This window comes from Haliaeetus albicilla, chromosome 13, assembly GCF_947461875.1.
Source record: "Haliaeetus albicilla chromosome 13, bHalAlb1.1, whole genome shotgun sequence".
In the NCBI taxonomy this organism is placed as follows: domain Eukaryota; kingdom Metazoa; phylum Chordata; class Aves; order Accipitriformes; family Accipitridae; genus Haliaeetus; species Haliaeetus albicilla.
In genome coordinates this window covers 33,112,389-33,133,571 of record NC_091495.1, presented here as the reverse complement: position 1 = coordinate 33,133,571, position 21,183 = coordinate 33,112,389, and the positions used below count along the sequence as shown (strand labels likewise).

At 41.6% G+C, this 21,183-nt stretch overlaps 1 long non-coding RNA gene across 1 annotated transcript in view; it reads right to left on the bottom strand.

Annotated features, from left to right (window-relative positions):
• Positions 1 to 16,948: 16,948 nt before the first annotated feature.
• Positions 16,949 to 21,183, bottom strand: part of LOC138688658 (uncharacterized) — a 34,881-nt gene continuing 30,646 nt past the window's right edge. Inside the window, exon 3 of the long non-coding RNA XR_011327543.1 lies at positions 16,949 to 18,873. This is a non-coding gene — a long non-coding RNA (uncharacterized lncRNA). The remainder of the gene's footprint in view (positions 18,874 to 21,183) is intronic.

Below are 21,183 nucleotides of genomic sequence, written 5' to 3'. Positions count from 1 at the left end.
TGCCCACTCCTTCCTTGGTGACAGTGGCACTACTAACTGCAGCAGCCAAGACCAGATGTGTCCTCAGCGTTCAGCCAGGAATTCTGCGGCTGCAAGAAAACTCGGTAAAATATTTAGAAACAAAATTACTGTCAAAGCAAATGAAGTGCAGCACCACTTGTATGGATCTATACTCTTCAGTACTAAAAATACAATTCTGTCAATAAAGAAATGAACAAATAAATGGCCAATTGATCCCTATGTGTGATTTATTCCTACTTAAATTCAAAGCATTTATAGAAGTGTCTATTGTATCTTGAGTACATTTTATCCTGGGAATTCAAATTGCTCTATTCAGTCAAACAGCACACCTTTCTTCTGAGATATGATTTATTTCCCAGGTGAAGTAACTCTTAGTCTAGAGCCAAATGGAAACTAGAACTCAGCCTTTGGGGGGTTAGTGCTATATTTAAAATACACGTTTCTTAACCTGGAAGCTCAAACTTTGGCTGTTCAAAGACTTCTACAGGTTCTTAATGGTATGCTGGGTGTCTGTCTCCAGAGATGTCAATAGGATTGTGCACAGTGCCTGATGTTAATTTTGGGTATGAGTCTTGTCAGATTTGGTCTTAGATACTCAATCCTGCAAGGTTCTGGGTGTTCTGGCCCCAATCTATCAATCAGAACAACTATTCATGTCATCTACCCTTTTCACTGAAGTAATAAAGATCCAGTAAGTACCAAAAAATCTGTGATTCAAGGTATAGTATGATTTTCTGTGTAGTCAAACAGCAGCTTGGAGCCCATCCTTTATATGGTAAGATTTTCCTTCTGCAGATTTAAAACTGACCTATGTGAAACTCAGGTGAATAAATGAGATGAGTTTCGAGCAAAATGGACCATGTACGATGATGTTTATTTCGCAAAAGAAAGTACTCAGCAAGGGAATTGCATCAAGAGAGTGTATTTCAAAAAACACACTCTGGTATTCTTTCTGTACTCATTGAAATGACTATTTTATTCAGTACTCTGATGAGTGTTCTGTGCCATAGCTAAACCAAGTTTGTTAGAGTGAAGGCACATATTTTACAGACAACTTAATTTTTCTCCTGCCTTGGCAGGTGTATCAGCTTGCATCCTGCCAGTTCTAACACAAATCAGCAGCTTCATCATGTGCAAAGTACATGATAATACACAGGTGCACAACTATATGGATGCTGATTGTGTTTTAAAAAACAGGAAGGTCAAATGCGGTCGTGGGAATTTCCTTTAAATCTATTTAAGGCATCAGCCATATGCAGTCTTCTGTGACAATTTTATGCTATATCAGATTTTTTCCCATGTCTAAAAAAGCCCACGGAGAACAGGAAACATCATGTTCTTTTTGTGCTGAGTGTGATGTTACAAGAAATTTGCTGAATTAAGGCTGATTTGTCAGTTGTGTCTAATTTGAACAGCTATTCCCTTGTTCTAAATCTGGGGTTGACACTTCCTGCAAACTGTAAGTATCCTCAGCTCCTCTTTGCATCCTTAGAGCTATCAAGAGTGGGCTTCACCAGACCTTAAGGCATCTGTCAACGTACATTTACAACTGAGCTAAGCTAAGCTAGGTCTTCTTCATAGGCTTTGGAGAGAAATCAATAGTTTTAGCACGAGTCATCTAATCAGTTTTGGATACATGAAAGGAAAACAATTCTTTAACTTTAAAGAGAAGTTAAGGTTACTACCTCAGAGATACCTATTCAGAGTAGCTCTTTCCTGGCATCATTTATGAACTACCTCTACCACTTTCTCATGTCCCAGTGGAAGTTGAGATTGACTCCCGGGAAGATGGAATTTACTTTCCCACAGACACATGTAGACTGATGTAGACTGAAAGGTGACGAGCATCCAATCTATATGACCAATGGCAGACAAGGCTATATTCAGCCAAGGTAACTAAAAACAGGCTAAAAAAGGTGGTCAGAAAAGTCTTTCATTTTACTGCCTACTATTTCTCCCTCTCTTATTTTCAAGATCCCTCAACAGGACTTTCAAGCCCTGCTTCTTTCCCTTCTGAGAAAGCTGAAGGTTGCATAAGGTTCAAATGTGCATTTGCCAAATAATCGCAGCCTCAGCAAGAAATGGCAGTCAGAAAAATGGCACTGAGCTTGCAAAGCATAGAAATGTTCAGATGACACCAGAGATCAAAGGGAGCACAGGAAAGTGATGGTGTCTCTGCCTCCATTGCCAAGAACAAGGCAAAATTATCTCCCCACATGCATAGCTAACCTGCATTTAACAACTATGCTCCTGCATGAAAGTGAGTTTCCAAACTGAGCGTTCTTCTAGGCTTTTGTCAGTAATTATTTCACTTTTTAATTTCTCTCTTTTAACAAGGAGAATCTCAGAAATTTTATGCATAAGAACATTCTGTTAGAAATACCCAAAGGCAACAAAAGGTTTACTCCAGGATCTCAGCTTCAGTTGTGGAACTAATGAAACAAACATTGATTCCTTATATAAATATCCAATGATGCAACTGTCCTGCTAGGTTAGGTACCATTCAGAACCAATGCCAAAGGCAATAAGGCCAAATACACTGTAAACATATTTCACAGAAAGAAAAAGAAAAAGAAGATGTAAGTCTTGAAAATAGTTAACCAAACAAACAGCCCCACTGCTGTGTGATGGAGACTGACCTCAGAAGATACTTGCTTCTCAAGCCAAGGGGAGATCTGACAAGAAAAACGAGGACTATTAGGCAATAAAAGAGTTACTGCACATTTGATATTTCATTTAAAATATCTTCCAGCAATGACCTCTTTCCCCTTTCAATGAAGAAACCCATGGATACATCAGTGGAAGACTGGCCCCAAAGAGCCAGCTGCTGTGCAAAAAAATTCAGTTTCCTCTACCCAAAGATATGGATGCATTTCCCACTTGCATTTGAATTGATTTCCCTGGGTATTCATAGATGAAACATCAGGCACAGCAACTATTTTTGCAGTTTTTGTTTCCTAAGGTCATTCTTTAAAAGCCATCTTTCTTTTCCTCCACATTTATCATCGTTTGCCTGCAGGGAATCTGAAAGCAAGGCATGTACATCTGTATATACTGTAAGTGTGGCTAGCCCTTTTGCTGTAGTGAGTGAGCAATAAGAAAAAGAAAATAAATAAATAAAAATAACCTGAAAAACACCCAACTTATCAAGCCAGCAAAGACTTTCAGACAGGGACAAACACACTTCTTGTTTGCACAAATCCGTACCTGAAGGAGTGCTGCCAGTGTATTGTGGCTTAATTCCAGACTGACATCACCGTAAAATGAGAATGAATTCTGGTGCCCAAAAAAAGTTGAACAAAAGTGAAGCAAGCCTGAGGCTCATATGCTGTGCTGAACTGGTAGAGTACTGCATCTCAGAGGCATTGTACCAAAGTGTACCAATAATAATCAGCCATCAGCAGGGAATATTCATCAACTTAAAGCTTTTAAGGCCTTGAACTGGATGGCTCACTGGTGTACGTTTCCACAGCTCCATTTAGTTCAGTGAAATTGCACTGACTTGCGCCACCTTGCAGGTCTAGCCTCTTTTTATTGATGATTCTTAAATCAAGGTAGTGAAATCAGCCAAATTACTAAGGGCAAGCAGGTTCCATATTCGTCACTGGTTTCTGGATATGGTTTTCAATAGCTTTTTCAAGCCTCCTAGCAGTTTGGTTGGCAACAGTCAGTGTGCCATACTCCTCAGAACAAGCTTGCTCTAGACCTTGTGGTAATTTCCATTACGTATTAGCACACAGCTCTGGATGTAGAGACGTGGCCCTTTATCATGCCCCAGAGGCGGCAAACATGCACAGGTACCAGCACTCCATCTCCAAACCACTGTCTGCAGAGGTCTTTGGACACAGATCACTTATTGTCACCCATGGCTCAGATACCAATGCACATTAAACCACACTGAATCCTGCCGTTACAGGACAAAGCGCACCCTCCCATATACCACAGTGACTAAACAGAGTACAATGAGAAAGGTAGGCATCCCTTAGCCGAGCATCTTTGCTCTCTCAGTTGAGCTCAATCCACAGCCTTCCCAAGTACAAAAGGTACCTGAAAATTAATGACAGCCAAAGCCCCGGTCATCGAAAGTCAGGAGAAAGTAAGATCTAAAGATATTCCTCTGTACACAGTAAAGCAGACATTACTGCTACAGGATTACTTAAGGAACAAATCCCCACCCCACGCCAAATTCTTCCCAAAGAGCAGCTTGCAAGCTGCTAGAAGCTGGTGAAGCTTTTGAATGAAGCCCAGAAATATTTTTTGAGTTGTGTCTATCATTGAGAGAATCGGACGACTGATGATGGGTCTGCAGGTAACTTCTTCGGGGTTGTATCAGGACTCAGTAGAGGCCCCAGGGGACTGCAAGGGATACCTGGGGGTGACAGCTTCAAGCTGCTCCCAGGGACGTCCCAGTGCCAGGACTGTCACCTTCAGGACAACACTTGCTTATGTGACCAAATGTAAAAGTACAGCTTTCAAGATTAATTTTGTAGCATGGCTCTCAGGTTGCCATTTCACCCATGAGATAGCTCTGCATGGACACAGGTTTGGAAACCCCTACCATGGAATTATTTCTACTAGGATAATGTGTTAGAGTAGTTATTCAGAGTCCGCTGGAGTCACACAGGTCCTGCTTTGACATCAACAGCCTGGTATTTTCATCATAAGTGAAAATGTCAGGCAAGCTAAGGCAGCCTAGTGACGGAGTCATACCAATGCTGACTCAAGAGCAACCTTGGGATTCCAGTTTCTGAGTCAGTGGTGACTGGACACATTGCACTGGTAATGGGCTTCTTATCTGAGGATGAGCTGCCATCCTATTGCAGCAGCCCGGTGACTCATCCTGAGAATATCTGCACTACTATTTGTCTAGCAGGGAACGGTGATAGTTAGTGGGGGAAAATGGCCTTGTTCCAAAGGAATGAAGTAATGGTATGATAGTAATAATAATTTACTTCTGCAAAGTGCCTCTTATTGTGAAGAGTCACTCAACAGATTATATATGTGTATGTGTAGGGATCAATCAGTCCCCTCTGCAGGGTATGTGACAACCATTCTGCATCAGCAATGCTGCACAAAAGCATTTTAGAGGAGAACTGAAGAACAGCTTCTCCAAACGAGCACGCAGAAAGAGGATATTGTGCGGGGAAAACCACCCAAGACATACTTACGAATATTTGTCTCTTCAAACAGGAGGCTCTGTTATTTTCTGCTTTCCTAATGCCAAGGCAGTGCCAGGGCAAGGCTTTGTGTGAGCTTTAAAAAACACCCAGGCCAAGAGAAAACCCCAAGGCGCAAAGGAAAACAATAAATACATGCACATTAGAGAGGTGCGAGCCCAGCAGCCTACCCACACTGTTACATTCAGTCCCACCCCCATGGACCCCCTATTCTCTGCCGCCACAGAGCCCCCCACCAAGCCTTGCCTTGACAAAGCATGAAGGCACCACAGATCCCCCCCCCCCCACTCAGAGGACCCAGTTAGATGGGATCAGCAAACAAAGGGGGGACCCCACGTGTGAAAAGGTGCCCTCCACCCATGCGAAAGCGGCCACCCCCCCGCCTCGCACGCTTCCCCGTGCCACTCAGCAGTGCTGGGTTTCACGCAGCCATAAAGAGGTTCATATCTTCAGCTCACCGAGATGGGGCAGCTCCTCCGATCTCAGTGATTTCGTCCCAAGTTAGGCCAGCTGCAGATATCAGCTCTCGGCTCTCACTCGCCACCAAGGGAGGAGCCCAGGCAGGCAAGAGCCTCCTCACCCTGTTGTCCTAACAGGACTTCAGCAGCTCCCTGGTTATTTCAATCATATTATACATATTAACTGATAACGACCCCAAGCAGCCTCTGCCCTACCCAGCGCAGCAGGCAGTGCTCTTCAGCTGGGACCCCTCCACCCGGGACCCAGGTCCGCTTGTGCCCTCCCATAAGGTGCCCAGGCTCCTACACCCTTGCTAAACCATACTTCAGCTTTAGGACTGCTGCGAAAAGGGGGGAGCCCACTTTCCCTCCCACCTCGCCAAGTACCCCACTCCCTCCTCCGTTCTACCATTAGTGATCATCTGGCTGCAGGGTGATCAAGGGAACGGGCAGATCCAACTCAGCATAAATAAAATAAAATAAAATAAAATAAAATAAAAATGTTGTCAACTCTTTCAGTTCCCTGACCCAACTCACAGCGCAGGAGTACTTATGCTGACACAGCACAGCCTCAGGCACCTGCCCCAGCCCACACCCTCTGCTTTGCAGCAGATGAGCGAATCCACAACCCTTGGTCCAATTCTTACTCACACCTGAGGCTCCTGTGAGGATACCATAAGTGGGTGCAAGTCGCCACTAGATAGTGTTAGAGTGCCTCAAAGGAGGGTTATTTCATATCTGCATGGCAAACTGCTATTATCTTTCTTCTTTTCACAATAATCCTACAGGAAAGCACAGTAAGGTTCAAATAACCGTGCTTATTAACTCTGCGCGAGGTGTTACATGAACATTTTGCAGTGCTAGTAGTCTTTTGAACCACAGTAGGGCCAGGAAACAAGTCAAATATAATTTAAAAGAAAGTTGGCCTATTCCCCTCCGCTACAAGTAGGCTTTAGTATAAGAATTACTGCAGTTAATCTACGTAAGCAACCCAGAACAAAGGAAAAAAAGCCAGTAGGTTTTTCAAGACAATGCCAGCCAAGCAAACGATAGACATACCCAGAGTGGGAATTCAAAGACAACCAACAGTGACCTAATTGTTCTCCCATCAAAGTCTATGGGGGTTTTGCTATTGATTTCCAATATAGCTACCGTTTGCATAGGCTGGAATTTAACAGTGGTGGAAAGACTTTCAGTTTTACAGACTGCCTTTTCCTGTTCATAACTGCGGAGTCCTTTTTTCATGTCAGCTCCAGAACATTTTTGTATTGAAAAGTCATAAATATTCATCTCTATTGAATTTTCTCTTGGTGCAGGTTGGAAGCTGGAAGCGAGGCAGGAAAACCAGTATCAGAGATTCAGAAACATCGTGGAGTCCCTCTGCAGCAAACCACATCTACTGTCTGACACGTGGCTTTTTCAGAGTGTTGCAAGAAATTCTAATCTGGGAAGATATGAGGTGGATTCAAGGAGTGTCTGACTGGTTGGGCAGAAAGAGTAGGTAAGAGCCTAGACTGTGATGCTATTGTAGTCCAGGAACCATGAAGATCAAAATCCTATCGATTACTGGTGTAGTTCAATTAAGTGCTCAGACATATACACACTCATATTTATGTATATGGGGCATCACAACCCCAAACCTCCCATGAAAGCGTATTAGATATCCATATTGCAGTAATGGCTAAACACTGTCAGTGGTGGTATTTTTGTAATTTGCTCCCTGGCATTAGGAACGCCATGCTAGATGGCACATGAAACAATCCCCCCGCTACAGCTTAGGGCAAGGACAAGACACCTTAGAAGGGCAAGATGAGCAAATGAACAACACGTGGGTATTGCATTTTGCCACCCCTCTGTTTGCACAGTACAATGCCACTCACCTAGCAGATATTTTTCACGTTAGTTATTTGGAATATGGCAACAAATGCATGTTTATGTATAAATGTTAATTATGCCAATGTAAAGGAAACCAAGATGATATTAATGATCCTCTCTGCACTCCGCTTTGATTTTTTTTCATTTGATTCATTGAGTTGGCCCCACTGTGAGTTGCAGGGTGGCTGAGGTTTAAAAACGCACATGATGGATCTCTCGGGCTGAACTACCCAGCAGCCTTTGTAGCGAAGGTCACATCTTAAACAATTCCCTTGCTCATAATCATGTCAGAGTCAATAAACATTTATATCCGAATACCAAATGTAGCAGTGCTGGTGGTTTAGATTAAGGAGGAAGGAACATGGGTCAGGCAAAGACACCACTCTATTGGTTTTCTCTGTCACAATGTCTTTGATCAATACAACTAGCATCTCTCACCACCTGTCCCACCACCTGAGAATATCCTACTTACCTCTGGAGAATAGCCTGCCTGGAGTGTCTTAGAAAAAATATGATTATTCTCTCAGTATTTTTACAGAACCTTGAAATGTGATCAGTTCTGGTCTTTCTTCAAGGTGAGACCTGATCTTTTCAGCCATGAATTTGCAAAGCTCACAAAACAATTCAGACATGTTCATGAGGGTGTTTCCAATGTCACCAGGACAGATCATAAATTTTGCTGCTTCTGCCAAAACCAGGAGATAAGCTCTAGGCTAAATTGCAAACTCAGCTTAGTCAGCTCAAGGCTGAGCCCAAATGCTTCTGACACCCCCACACATATGTTGAAGTACTTGTAGTTAGCCTCTGGCTTTCAAAATTGGCATTTAAGTAGATAGAGTTTGTGCTCCTCTGGGTCTCAAATAAATTTTACTGAGTGGAAAATAAAGTATGTAAATTATTAGTCCCAAGATTTGGGTAATTAGAGAGTTAGTCAATTTATATCAGCAAGTGCAACAACCAACACAATGCTGTAGTACACCTTCTGCATCTTGCTGGACCAATTGGAACTTAATGACAGTGAAATTCAAGGTATGCTGCCGACAAGCCAGACCTCTCAAGTGACAGCTGGAGCTTGTGAACTACCTTTGACGATTTTTCTGCCAATGCTGTGCACAGGTTTCTTGAAATCTCACCTTTGTGGGAAATTGGGGAAAATGAGGGACTCGTGACTGAGCATTCACAGACTAAATTTTGTCTGAAGCAACGCCTGATTTTAAGCGGTTTCAAATCATCCACTCAGAGCAGTCACTGGAGGGATGGGTTCACTTTGGCAAAACAATAACAGTTTAGGAAATGTTTTCAGTACATTTCAGTAAATTTGGAATACCCTTCTGTCTTTCCTTTAGGCAACTGGTGATCTAGACAGTTTTAGAAGACAAAAGTAGAGAAAAAAGAATAAGCTGAGTTTAAAATCCCAATGATGCAGCGTTTGTATGTGAGCTGGGTGCACCAGACCTAAAGCAAATGCTGTGGTGGCACAGCCGAATTCTTCGGTGTCGTGGACCTTAGAGAGATATTCACACCAAGGAAAAATTGTAAAAATTACTCTCCCACTTTGTAACATCATACAGGATCCCTTCTGTGCTGGTAGAAATACCAACATAAAATGCAGAGCAGTAGCAATGCAGGCTGGTAACAGTGATGGACGTTCATCTGAACTCCAAACATAGCTCACCTTGACCACACACATCTCTACTATTAATTGCTATTTACTCACATGAGAGTTCATTCACCATAAAGCTTGGGAAGCCCTGGGAACACGCTCTCATCCTGGCAAAGACACCAATGACAGCTGAAGGTAGGTCTTCAGCTGCCTTGAAAATTCATACCTCCTGAGGATTTGTACCCATCCCCTCCCATTACTGGTGGTTTTTTATTTGTTATGCTCCTCAGAAAGTTTTACCCATCAGCACCATGCAGTTTGGTTAAGCAATTCTACCCCATGAAGTAGATAATTTGAACACCATGGAAATTCGACATTTTCTGCCATGTTAATAACAGTTGCATTTAGAGGAAAAAAAGAAAGAGAACGGGAAGAAAAGAGAGAAATTAAAACTCCCTAATTGTTGCACAAACCAAAAGGATCAAGAACACTTTGGATTATTTATTCACAGTTAACAATTTATCCAGCCCTAATTACAGCCGCTAGAACATTTTCTTAGCTGCAATATTAATTATACTTCTTTCATGGCTGCTATTTACATGAGCAGAAGATGAAATAGGCAATTAGGTGATCAGATACTACAGCAGTATCACTGATAATTTTTTTCACAATAGGTATCATTATCCTCTTAAAACGGTGCTAAAGGTTGGGTGTAATTGCTGCCCATCATTTACCACGGAGTACAGAGAGTTCCAGGGGAGCCCTTATGGAACCAGAGAGCAGGTCCAAGGCAGCCCCTGTCCCATGAGCAAGCCCAGCTCACCCAAAACAAAGGCACGTGTGTGCAGAAAGGTTTCTCTATTTGCAAAGGCTTGAGTATCAATTACAAACACAAAAAGAAACAGAGAAGCTAAGGGAGAAAGCTGCCAAGAAACACCAGATCAGAGGCAGGACAACACTAGGCGCACAGTCCTAAGAAAAACTAAAACAAAGAGACTGCTGCACCTCCGTGCTGAGCGGAAAGGGGCTCAACACCGCAGGCAGCTGGAATCCCCGTGCCATCAGAAAAACAAGACTCTGGCTCGACAAAGAAGAAGAAATTAAAAGAAACCCTTGATTCCATCACCATTTTCTCCAGCTATGGAAACAATCTATCATGACACTTTATATTTAGCTGAACGCTTGCGTCAAAAAGGATAAAAACAGGAAGAGCACTAATATCTTGGTCTTTTATATTGCTCCTTCTATACTGCTTTTCATAGGAGGTAACATGTTATTTCCATTTTGTAGGTAGTAAAGCTGAAACACCAAAAAAAACCCCAAACTAAAGCATTACTGTACAACACAACGGAAGAAATAATATTTCCATTATAGAAGCTCCTATAAAACCTATTAAAGCAATAAGTTCTTAAAATTACTTTTTATGGCATGTTAAAAAAGAAAAAAAAGGAAAAAGGCAGATACAGCATATTTAATTCCATAGAATCTTGGAGTAAATTATCCATATGAAAAAATCCATATTAAAATTCAACAGAACTTATACTGGCATTATCTCTGCTTATTTTACATCTCATATGCTTTGTTCCCATAAAGATCTTCTTCCCCAGAAAAGAATAGAGGAGACCTATCCCGGGGCTTCAGTTTTCTTACTTTAAAGTTTGAGAAGGAGGGGTCTGCAAACTATTTTTTACTCTGTTCTTCCAGCAAAAGTCTATTTTGGTCAGTTTTGTGAGCCTGGCTTCTAAGGTTAGTTGAGTGTTTGCTCCTTCTGTGTGGAAAATGAGAGCACTACCACAGATTCAAGGATTTCCTTTTAGAAAGAGAAGTATAAATATAAGAGGATTATCACGTTTACTATTTGAAGTCCCAGCAACCTGCAGGATTTATTTTTATGAGTCCTGTTAATTGTCATAGTTATAGGAAACAGTAAACTTTAACTAACAGAAAGGAAGCTGGTTTGCTTGTGTTTTGCTCTAACAGAGAGAATAAAACCGAGCTAGACTTTTAGTTATTGCAAGTGTGCACAATTTTGAAGGCCAGAAAAGACAACGTATGTTTGCAGAAAGCAAAACAATTTGGTCTGTGGTTTACTGCTCTGGAGGGGCAGCTGTGGAGGCTGAATCTCAAACCGGTGAGAGGGTGCCTGACCCTTGCCCGTTTGTGAGAACCACTGTTTCACGGAGTAATTGGGAGCAGCCAGGTTGCTGGTAGGAACACCCCAAGCCTACTGCCCTGTGGCAGGACACAATTATTAGCCTAGTGTTGGTTAAAAAATATTCGGTGGCCAAATGTTTTTTTTAAAGCTTCTCCAGAAGTGAAACTTTTAAAGGGAACGCATTGATCTGGGCCAAGTTATGAATAAGTGAAAGCTTAAATAAATAATTTCCACAGCTTTGCGTTTACATCAGCTGTTCCATCCCATTCATGCCAAATTGTTTTTGTGAGACAAAACTGTTTACATTTAACCTGATTATTTTGACTTTCTATTAAAATACTAAGGCATTATGTTTAATAATTGATACTAAACTATTGCAACATGACTAGAATGAGACAATTAAATATTTTCAAATGAACTTTAAGCAGGAATTTCCTTTTCAGTACTTTTAAAACTTTGATCCCTCTTCAGAATATCAGTTTTCAAATACTTGAATTTCTATTTTCTAACCGGGTTTTGCCGGTCAAAGTGCCCTATGGTTTTATAGTTCAACCTAATTTTCACTGTTTCTTTGTCCATTTAATAAATAATATCTCTTCCTACAGCTCATTCAGAGTTCATTGCTGGAAGTATATTTCTGTAGGGAGTTCTTTTTTTACAGCCATGACACATTTCCTTCCAAAATTTAACTTATTGAATTCCTTTGGTTTCCTTAGCTGACCTGGGCTTGCCAGGGAGAAATATGTAGCTTAATATATTTGAGGCAATAAGAGCCCTCATGCAGCTGATGAAGCAGCAGCACTGGCTAAGGTTAATGGGGAGAAACATTCCCTTTAGAATGTGCTCGGTGTGGTACCATGGAAATCAGAACGATTTTGCTGAGCAAAGACGACATTTTTCTTTGAACGTTGTCTCCTGCAAAGCAAACTAAACTCCAGTCCCGCTTCTCAGAACCGTGCACTACTTTCTAAGGCTGAGACACATGATGGATGGCCCACATTGTTTGAAGACAAAGCTGTTTATAAATATCTCAGCCTACGACAAAGGGCCTGATCTCACTTACACCAATTTTAGCCCAGCTTTACATCAACTTATGTGAAGGAAGATCCGTAACATATAAACTCTGGAGAGTGAAGTTTCTTCCAGAAACATGATCTGCTTCCTGTATTTAAAAGATATTTATGCTCCCTCTGTAGCAGGCTGGAGTCTGCAGGGATATTTTTTTTCCTGAGGAAAGACTGATTTATGATGCTCTGTTCCTGTTGCTATGTAGTCAGTCCCCTCTGCATTTAGAAGGTCTTTACCTTTTTACCTTCACCAGCAGGACTTATCAGCAAATGCATACAGAAAAGGGATCACCAGGATGAGGCTGTCACCTGATGACATCTGGGCAGACATGATGTCATGCAGATTTCTGTATCTCATAACACAGACTGTGAACAATATTGCTTAAAAGACCAGGTATCTAGATAAAATACCCCCGTTCTCATTTTAATGAACATAAGTAATTAAGATACCTTCTCAAGTCCTCCTTCTACACCCTTGCAGCCCATTGCCTTGCTTGCCCTCCTTTCCAGGCTTGCTGAGAAATATCCATAGTTTCTCAAACATGTACAACTCAAGTTGATGGACTCATATGTCTGAAAACCAGCGATGAAGGCAAGCTGGAAGATTAGAGAAATGCCACAGTAGGTCATCCAGAAGAATCAGATCTGGAGGGGAAGGGAGAATCCATTAATAACAGACTTGTTTCTTTCCACTTCAGAGCTCTCAAGGTGCAAAGCTTCAGATGTGCAAGATTTGACAGGCCTGTAGCACTTACAATTAGGGTGCATGGACAGGGGCATTTGGCACCAATGAGATGGTTTGTGAAGAAAATGTACCATTTCGGTCATCTGAAAATGGGAGCATTAGACACTTGTCACAGGCAGAGACCGGAGGAAGATGGCAGCCAAACAAGGGCCAGGACACTTGCAGTGAGGTCAGTGAGAAGCCTAGAGTTTAGGCAGTGGGAGAGGAGTTCCTCAGTGATTGAATACCCAGAGAAGAAAGGCAGCTGTAAGGAACGTCACGGGGGAGCAGCAGTGCAGTTGGAAGAGGGGTCAGCATCGCTGAGCCAAAATACGAGACTCCTCAGGACCCAGAGGAAAGAGCAAGTGAAGCCAAAGCTGAAAACCAGCCAGCTCCGCCGTGGCCAGATATACAAAAGTAAGGGAATGTGGTGAATTTCAAGCCAAAGCAAGGGCTCAGCTCCACCTGAGCAGCTGCCTATGGGATGTGAACGGCCCATGCCCAGCTCGGCTCCTGCGCCCGCTCCCAGGGAAGCAGCTCTGGGGCTCCACAAGAGGCAAGCAAGCAGGGGCGATGCCCGATTAGCATGGGACTGATGGTTCTGGTTTCTCCAGTCTGAAACTCACTCTTAGTGAGCTAGTGATTAACATTTGCTGATTAGAAAAAAAAAAAAAAAAGGCAGAAAGTTGACAGCTCAGACATGAGCAACATAATATTAATCAGCTTCCCATCTGAAATACATTGTAGGACTCACGATACTTAGGAAAAACTCACCTTCATAACTCAATCTTCATAATTAAAAAGAAATGAGACCACTCATTCAAAACAAACAAACTCTTTGAAACCGAAATTGCTTTCTTAATTGCGAATTTTTTTCCCCTTCAGCTCATGTTTTTTTGGATTCCTTACTTCAGTGTGACAAGAACTTGAATTTTGGTGGGTTTTTTTTTTTACCTTTATAATCTCTGAAGGGCTAGATTTTGATATCACCTTCCACACTAAGGTCCTGTTGGCTTTGTTGGTCTGCAAGTAGTAAAGTTTACTGTACAAGGGAAATGTAGCTTGATCCTGATCTTTCCTTCATTAATATTAACAAGAGATGGCTTCACCTAAGTCAGCTGTCTAAAACTAGTGAAACAGAGCAGAGGGAAATAAAACCTCTGCATTTCCACCACTGTTTGTTCTATAAACCCTGGAGAGACTGAACAGCTATTTTCTCCACCATTTCTACTTGAGCAAAAAGTTCCTACCCATCCTCCTAAAGCCTAGCATTATGTCTGCTTTTTTATAAACTACACCATATCAAGGACTAAAAACCCATCTCTTGAATTGGTCTGGAGCATAGACTTGACTTGTGTCTGCTCACGAATGCTTACTTCAACACATCTTGAACATCTTGTGTCAGGGAAAACAAACTGCAAAAGACTAGCTGTTGATTTTATCCATGCAACAAGTTAACATAACAAGTTAACATAACATTCGTGGTAACTATATACAAAAGGATTTCCTACAGAAATGTGGATTTATTTTACTACAGGAGGAAAATAAGTGAGCATATTAGAGGAGTCAATGTGAGAAACGTAGATTAACAGTGTGCTTGGCACTGAAGTCACACTGGTGTAAAGCTGATTCATTTCTGATTTACATTAGTGCAAATTCGAACTGGCTGTGACTTTTTAGTTAATGTGACAGTAAAGCTCACTAGTCACTCATCTGAAATGTTTCCTTCTGGGCAACTGTGACAGAGTGATGACTTCAAGAAGGCTGTTATCATTATGGCTGTGTCACTTACTGTCCATAGAACAAAATAACCTTCAGAAACCCGAACTATTCATTAAACCAGAGCAACACGGAACTGAAAAAAAATAACATTGTATGAAGAAAATAACACAGAATACAAGGCCTTGCATCTTTATACAACTATTTTCTGCAAATAATGCAGGTGTAAGACACTATAAAACCAGACCTCTCCATTAGTCTATGTAAATGACAGTTTTCTAAATTGTCTTTATACTTGTTTCTCACTGGTGAATCACTTCCTGTGTTCTTGCTACATACTCTTCAGTAACAATGACGTAAACTGCTGCAGTAAATGACAAAAGAAAAAATATTTCCTTTCTTTTGACAGAGAAGTTGAAGTCCTTATGGAAAAGGAAGAGCTCTGACTATTTGGCACCCGCATCTATGGCAACCTGCCAGCATGATCATCTAATAAAGCACAGAACAGTGGTAAACCTCTATTGCAGTCTTCCCAAATCAAACAGATTTTCAGCACAGAACAACACATACCTAAAATTCTGCAAAGTGATGTGAGATTGCAGCGACGAGCACGATCAGAGCAATATGTCACAAGCAATCACATGTCCTGGCCAGTCTTCCAGAAGACAAGCAGACATTTTATCTCTCAGGAGAGCAAAAGTAATGAAAGGGTTTAATCCATTTGTTTTGTTCTCAAAAGCAGGGTCCAATTCCAGCATAATATCACAAGAAGCATCTGTTTCATGTTGGCAATCAGTCATTCGTCAGCATTCAAGCCACCATAAATTCATCAACTTGGAACGCACCTGAGGGAAACCCTAGGAATGGAAGAGCAGGAATGTTGCTGGTCCAGACGAAGACACAGTAACAGCTCTAGGTGGGGAAGGTCCCGAGCCCCAGTGTAAGGCCCCCTCCTTTTAAACATGTGCTGCCAGACCTCATTCAAGTCACACAGGCACTAAAGCCACGCACATGCATACCATGCAAAAATCTATGACCCTTCCCTGACTCCTATATCCAAGGAGAAAATGACCTCCTCAGGGCCCATCCAGCCCGAATAACTCTACGATGCTCTCTATTGCACCGGGTTAAGCAAACCTGAGATCGAGGTGCAGCCCACTGCCCATAGGCAGCCCAGGGCACCTCTGGCAGGACGAGCGCCTGTCGCTGCCCACCGATTCCCCCGAGGTCTCTAACCAGATCGGCCGGCACTGCCCTCGGTGCCAGGGAGCCGTAGGTCGGCGTAACTTTAGCCTTTACTTCTGCTGGTACGAGGAAGATGTCCGTACGCTGGCCATGAAAAGCAACAAATACGCTGGCGTTGCGGCACTTTTTGTCTTTAATAAGCACTTAGGAAGGCAGGATGGCTGGACTGTTGCTGCTTCTGCAGACAACTAGGTTTAATGTCAGATATCTAAAGCGGCCTAAATTTTACTGGGGCTAACATCAGGTACTGCCATCTGAGACTCCTGGCCTTAACTCACAGCAATCAGACTGATCACTTATTCCAGGAATTTACCACCACACCTGCTCCAATATATGTGCTCCAATACCTCCCTTTACAGTGACAGTTCCCCTGAATGCTTTGCTAAAATCAAACTGTATGTGTGTATACCAACAACCAAGGAAGTAATGATTTAAATGTATTAAAAATGTTCAGGTTACCCAAATTTCTGATTTCTTACAAATGTTTCCTATGTAGCTGACATTAAGTGCAGCCTGGATGACTCCAATCGCAGGGTGCAGAGCGGTCTCTATTGGAAGTCTCTCCAGCAGATTAGGCATCAAGACATCAGTGGACGCTTTTAGAGACATCCTACTTACCATCTCCACTCCTCACAGTTAATTTTTACAGGAAGCCAAATACAGTATTACAGAACAAAAGTCTTGAAAGGTTTTGTTTTACTTCAGAGATTTGTCTGCCCTGTTCCTCTGCCCCAGAAAACCCAATGTTTCCCCATATATTTGTCATTCTCAAGCAAAGAGTGCACATTTGGTGCACTCAGAATATTTGATTTAGAATCCATATGTATAAAAATTCACTGAAATCCCACTTGCATTTACTGTTTTTTAATACAGAAAAAAATTACTGATATTATGCAGGATGGCAAATGCTTAAAAAGAGCATTCCATGGGTGCTACATTTCTGTTTCTTCAGCTCAAGGAGCAAGCTTTGGATTTTTTCTGTTGGGGTGAGCTGTAAAGTACATTGGACATATCTAGCACCATTTGAGACATCCTAGGACATCCAAACCACATCTGACATGGGACTTCTGGGAGGCCATTGCCCGCTGGAGAGGGAGATAGGAGTCTAAGTAAGTAGAATACTGTCAGAGCACCTCAAATGATGCGACATGCTTGCAAATTGCTGAATGGTTTCCCAAATCTTGTTTCTTGCAGTGAAGAAAAGCAGGCAGTTTCTTAGCTTAAAAAAATCTCTGCCAACTATCCCAGGAGACTCCATATCCAGCCTCTCTCTCCCTCTGCTTCATTTTAAAGTCAATTTTCCGCTAGGGACAGAAGAACATTTCCTTAGCTGCTAAGTTCATTTGTGTGTTCAAAAACCTGGAAACCCCTCAGTCCATATAATTCAGCACAGAGGGCTTCACCTTCAGAAGCACATTAAAAATCATAACAACCTCAGATAGATAACTTATTATAAATGTACTTTCTCAGATTTATAGACGCATGTGCAGGAGCTCTGATGGGTCTTGGATGCCTCTGTGTAAAACAGTCCAGGCCATTTAGAAATCGGAGATTTGCCAAATCTACTTATGTGTGCCCCAGTATATTGAGTGGTAGCCTCATATATCCAGCTAGTTTTACTATAAAAAGCAAAGCTCTGTTGAAACTGAAGGCGAATGTTTTGCTTTCATGAGGTGATGGTTCCTGGATCTGAATCTCACTTATTCACAGTTATTAACATTTCTCAGGCTAAGAGTATGTCATTAAGAGTATAACAATGTCAATGTAACAACACATAACAAGTAACAAACCAATTTCAGTGAAGCATTTATAATGACGGATTGTTACCAATTTTAAAATACTTGTCATACTTCCTTATGTCTGGAGTTAGGAGATATCTTCACAGGCTCCTTGACTGATTTAACGAAACACAGACCTTTTCCCCTGTGATAGCTGCCTTGAGTCTCTGCACAGACAGTGGAGCGACCAGACACTTGCGGGGCATGATGCTCATGTCCCAATATGGGTGCCTGGAAAGGGCAAATGAACTGAGCCATAAAAGGGACTATTTCTTCCCTTAACGATAACGGGCACACAGGGTGATCGGCTCAGCTCTCGGAGGCTGGAGACTTTCACGTTCAGCAAGAAGGGTCCCACCGGGAGTGCCTGCCGCCTTCATTCTGGTAATGGCCCCAGGCGCTATGACAGATTGAAGGGGAAGATACTCAAGCGGAAGGCCAAGGGCTTGGCCTAGATAATCAGAGACATGTTAAAGAAGCACATTCCACTCTTCACATAGGTTTTCTTCTTTTTGAAAAGCAAAAAGCAAGTAGTAGTATTTTTTAATATGGGTCCTTTCCCATGACCCTCACCCAGGCTGAGAAGGACAGCTGATGGAGAGCAGTTACACTGAAATACAGGAGGACATGCTCTGCTTTCTCTATCCCATAGGCAAGGCTGGGATGTTTGTAAACAGGAAAGCAACTTTGATTTATGCTGTTCAGAAAAAATGTCTTTGTCTTTATAACTGGAAATGCAGCTCTTCAAAAGTCAAAGTTTCTATGGGCAAAAGTAAGTTTTCAGTTTTTCATTAGAACACAGAAATGAAATGCCTTTGAATCACGTCAGCCTGAACAGAAAGGTCTCTGATGAATTTGTGTTGCGTCAGTTCAGCACTAAGCTGCGTCCACTTGAATCGCCACAGTGCTATACACGAGACTGCAGCACAACATGAACTTTCCCAAGAGGACAGATTCTCATGCTGCCCCTTCAGCTGAAACAATACACCTAGATGGGCAGTGCATGACTGTGGTGTGGCCAAACAGGTTCAGTCCAAGCAAGACACTCAACCTGGAGAGAAAAATTGAAAGCAGAGGAGCTGGAAGTAAAAGTCCCACAAGAGTCAGATTCTCAGTCCTCTGGACACATTAAAGGTTTAAAACAAACAAACAAAAAAGATTAAAAGAAGCATTTCATTTCAGTTAAACAAGGACTATAAGTAAATGTGAGACTGGAAAGTTTGGGAGTTCCCCAAGTCATGAGGAAGAAATATTAGAAATATCGGAATTTTCCACAGGATGGAAATCCTGGTCTTACGCCCACCTACAAGAATGACCTCAGGTTCTCTGCATTTAAGATGGATGTGGGCAGGAAGTAAAAAAATGAGATTTTTCTTTCTCAACATTAGTATTTCAGTTTATCAATGATTCAGGAAGAACAGAGTCTACTGACACACATTCAGAGGCAGCTTTTTAAAAATGAAAATAGCCAGCTTTTTTTGTTGTTTTTAAATTATATTTAGCAGAAAATAAAAGATAGAAATCCTGCAGTATGTATTTCTAGGAGGTATAATTATAGTTCACCTCTTTTCAAGATAAATTAAATCCATGACTAACAATGCTTTTGCTAAGAACAAGAATGGTATTTATTTAGACCATCCTATGCCCCAAACCTCTTTCTTATCTTGTTACATTTCTAAAGATGAGATTCTTTCACATGTGAAAGATTTTTGAAGGACAGGTGTTTATAATGGAAGTGACAATGAGAAGTTGATGATTTTCATGTTAATTTAACAAATAATGTGAAATCATTTAACAGTAACTTGCTTTAATTATGAAACAAGAACATATCTTTCCTCTGATTTTGAAACAGCACAAATAGAGCTGTTGCTTTAAATTGATGCTTCAGGCAATCTCACACATTCCCTGATCACCTTAACATTTTCTATACGGTGGTATGCACATTTACTTGCACTACATGCCCAAGGGTCAAAGTATGGTGTAGGCTGCACAATTAGAGTTATCAAATATTTATGCAGATGTATAACTCTGCTGGATATGCATTAAGTGCCTCAATGCAAGAAACAAAATATGTGTGTGGAGGAAAACAATCTGCACAATACAAAGGCAATAGTTGCTAGGAACTTTGTTCAAATACTACCCACCTTCTGCTTTTTTTATCCCAGGCTGTCCAAAAATGGTGTTACTGAAAAAAAAATGAAAGTAGCAGATCCTAGATTTCTGCCTCACTTAATTCACTCCTTTCTAAACATCTATATTCTTAAGCGTTGGCAAGACTTTTCTTCTACTTCCTACTGTTGTAACTTGATACAGCGATCAGAGATAAAGTATTTAAGAATGTGCTGCCTTGATCATAGGTAACTTCATAAGTCTTGCCAAAAGGCAATAGGTTTCCCCCTCCAGGATGCAGAGTCAGCCACAGCTATTTCCAGATAATTTACGAAACAATTTTATAGTCTCAGGATCCCAAATTAAGGTGTAATGAGGTGGAGGAGATCTATGCGCTATCACAGCATCTCGTGATAAGTAACCTTCAAAGCAGTGCTAGATAAAGTGGTCAGATGCGTACTTTACAGGCATCATTTCTGCGACCTATCCCCAACTCTGCATGTCTGGAAAAAAACAATCGGCAAATTCCTTGTAAAAATGTGGGAGTTCCTTGGTTAGTGACTAAGGACTCCAGCTACCCCTGGAAGCATGGAGCTGCTTATTCAATGACAAGAATTAATGCCTGGCTAAGGGACTTTCAAGGGGCACCTCATCATGTAGTGGCTTTCAGCCTGGGATCTGCAGACCTGGGGCATGCAAAGTATCTTCCCAAGATGACCACGAGGAAAGGTTAACGAAAACAAGACTATTAATGTAAGAGGCTTACATACCTCAGTACCTCTACTGGAGGATGTGTCAGGCCCATCAAACAAAAATAAAAAGCCCTCAGGCTGCTCTAAGTCAGTGTGTAGAACAGCTCTGTCTTATACAGAAAAGTAGAAGGATTGCCTCCAATAGAGTTAGAAAAAAACTGACATTTAATGACAGTTGTTTCTAACGTTCTCTGGAATAACATTGATCTCATCTTTAAAATTGCATACCATTTGTTGTCCTGACATCTTGCTGCTGTTCTCATTTCAGAATTAACTGTGCAAATTAACCCTTTGTCACAAGAAGCAATGGACATTTCATTTTGGCATCTAGCTGTGAAGGTCAACTTCTTCACCTAAGTGAGAGTCCCAGATCCTTCTGGCTTTGCACAGCTTAGTTTGTGATCAGTAGGCAGACTTCTTCCCAACTACTATGCCTGCCATAATCTTGAATATAATGCATACCCACGCAATTTTGTCAAATGCACAGTGACTAAACACTG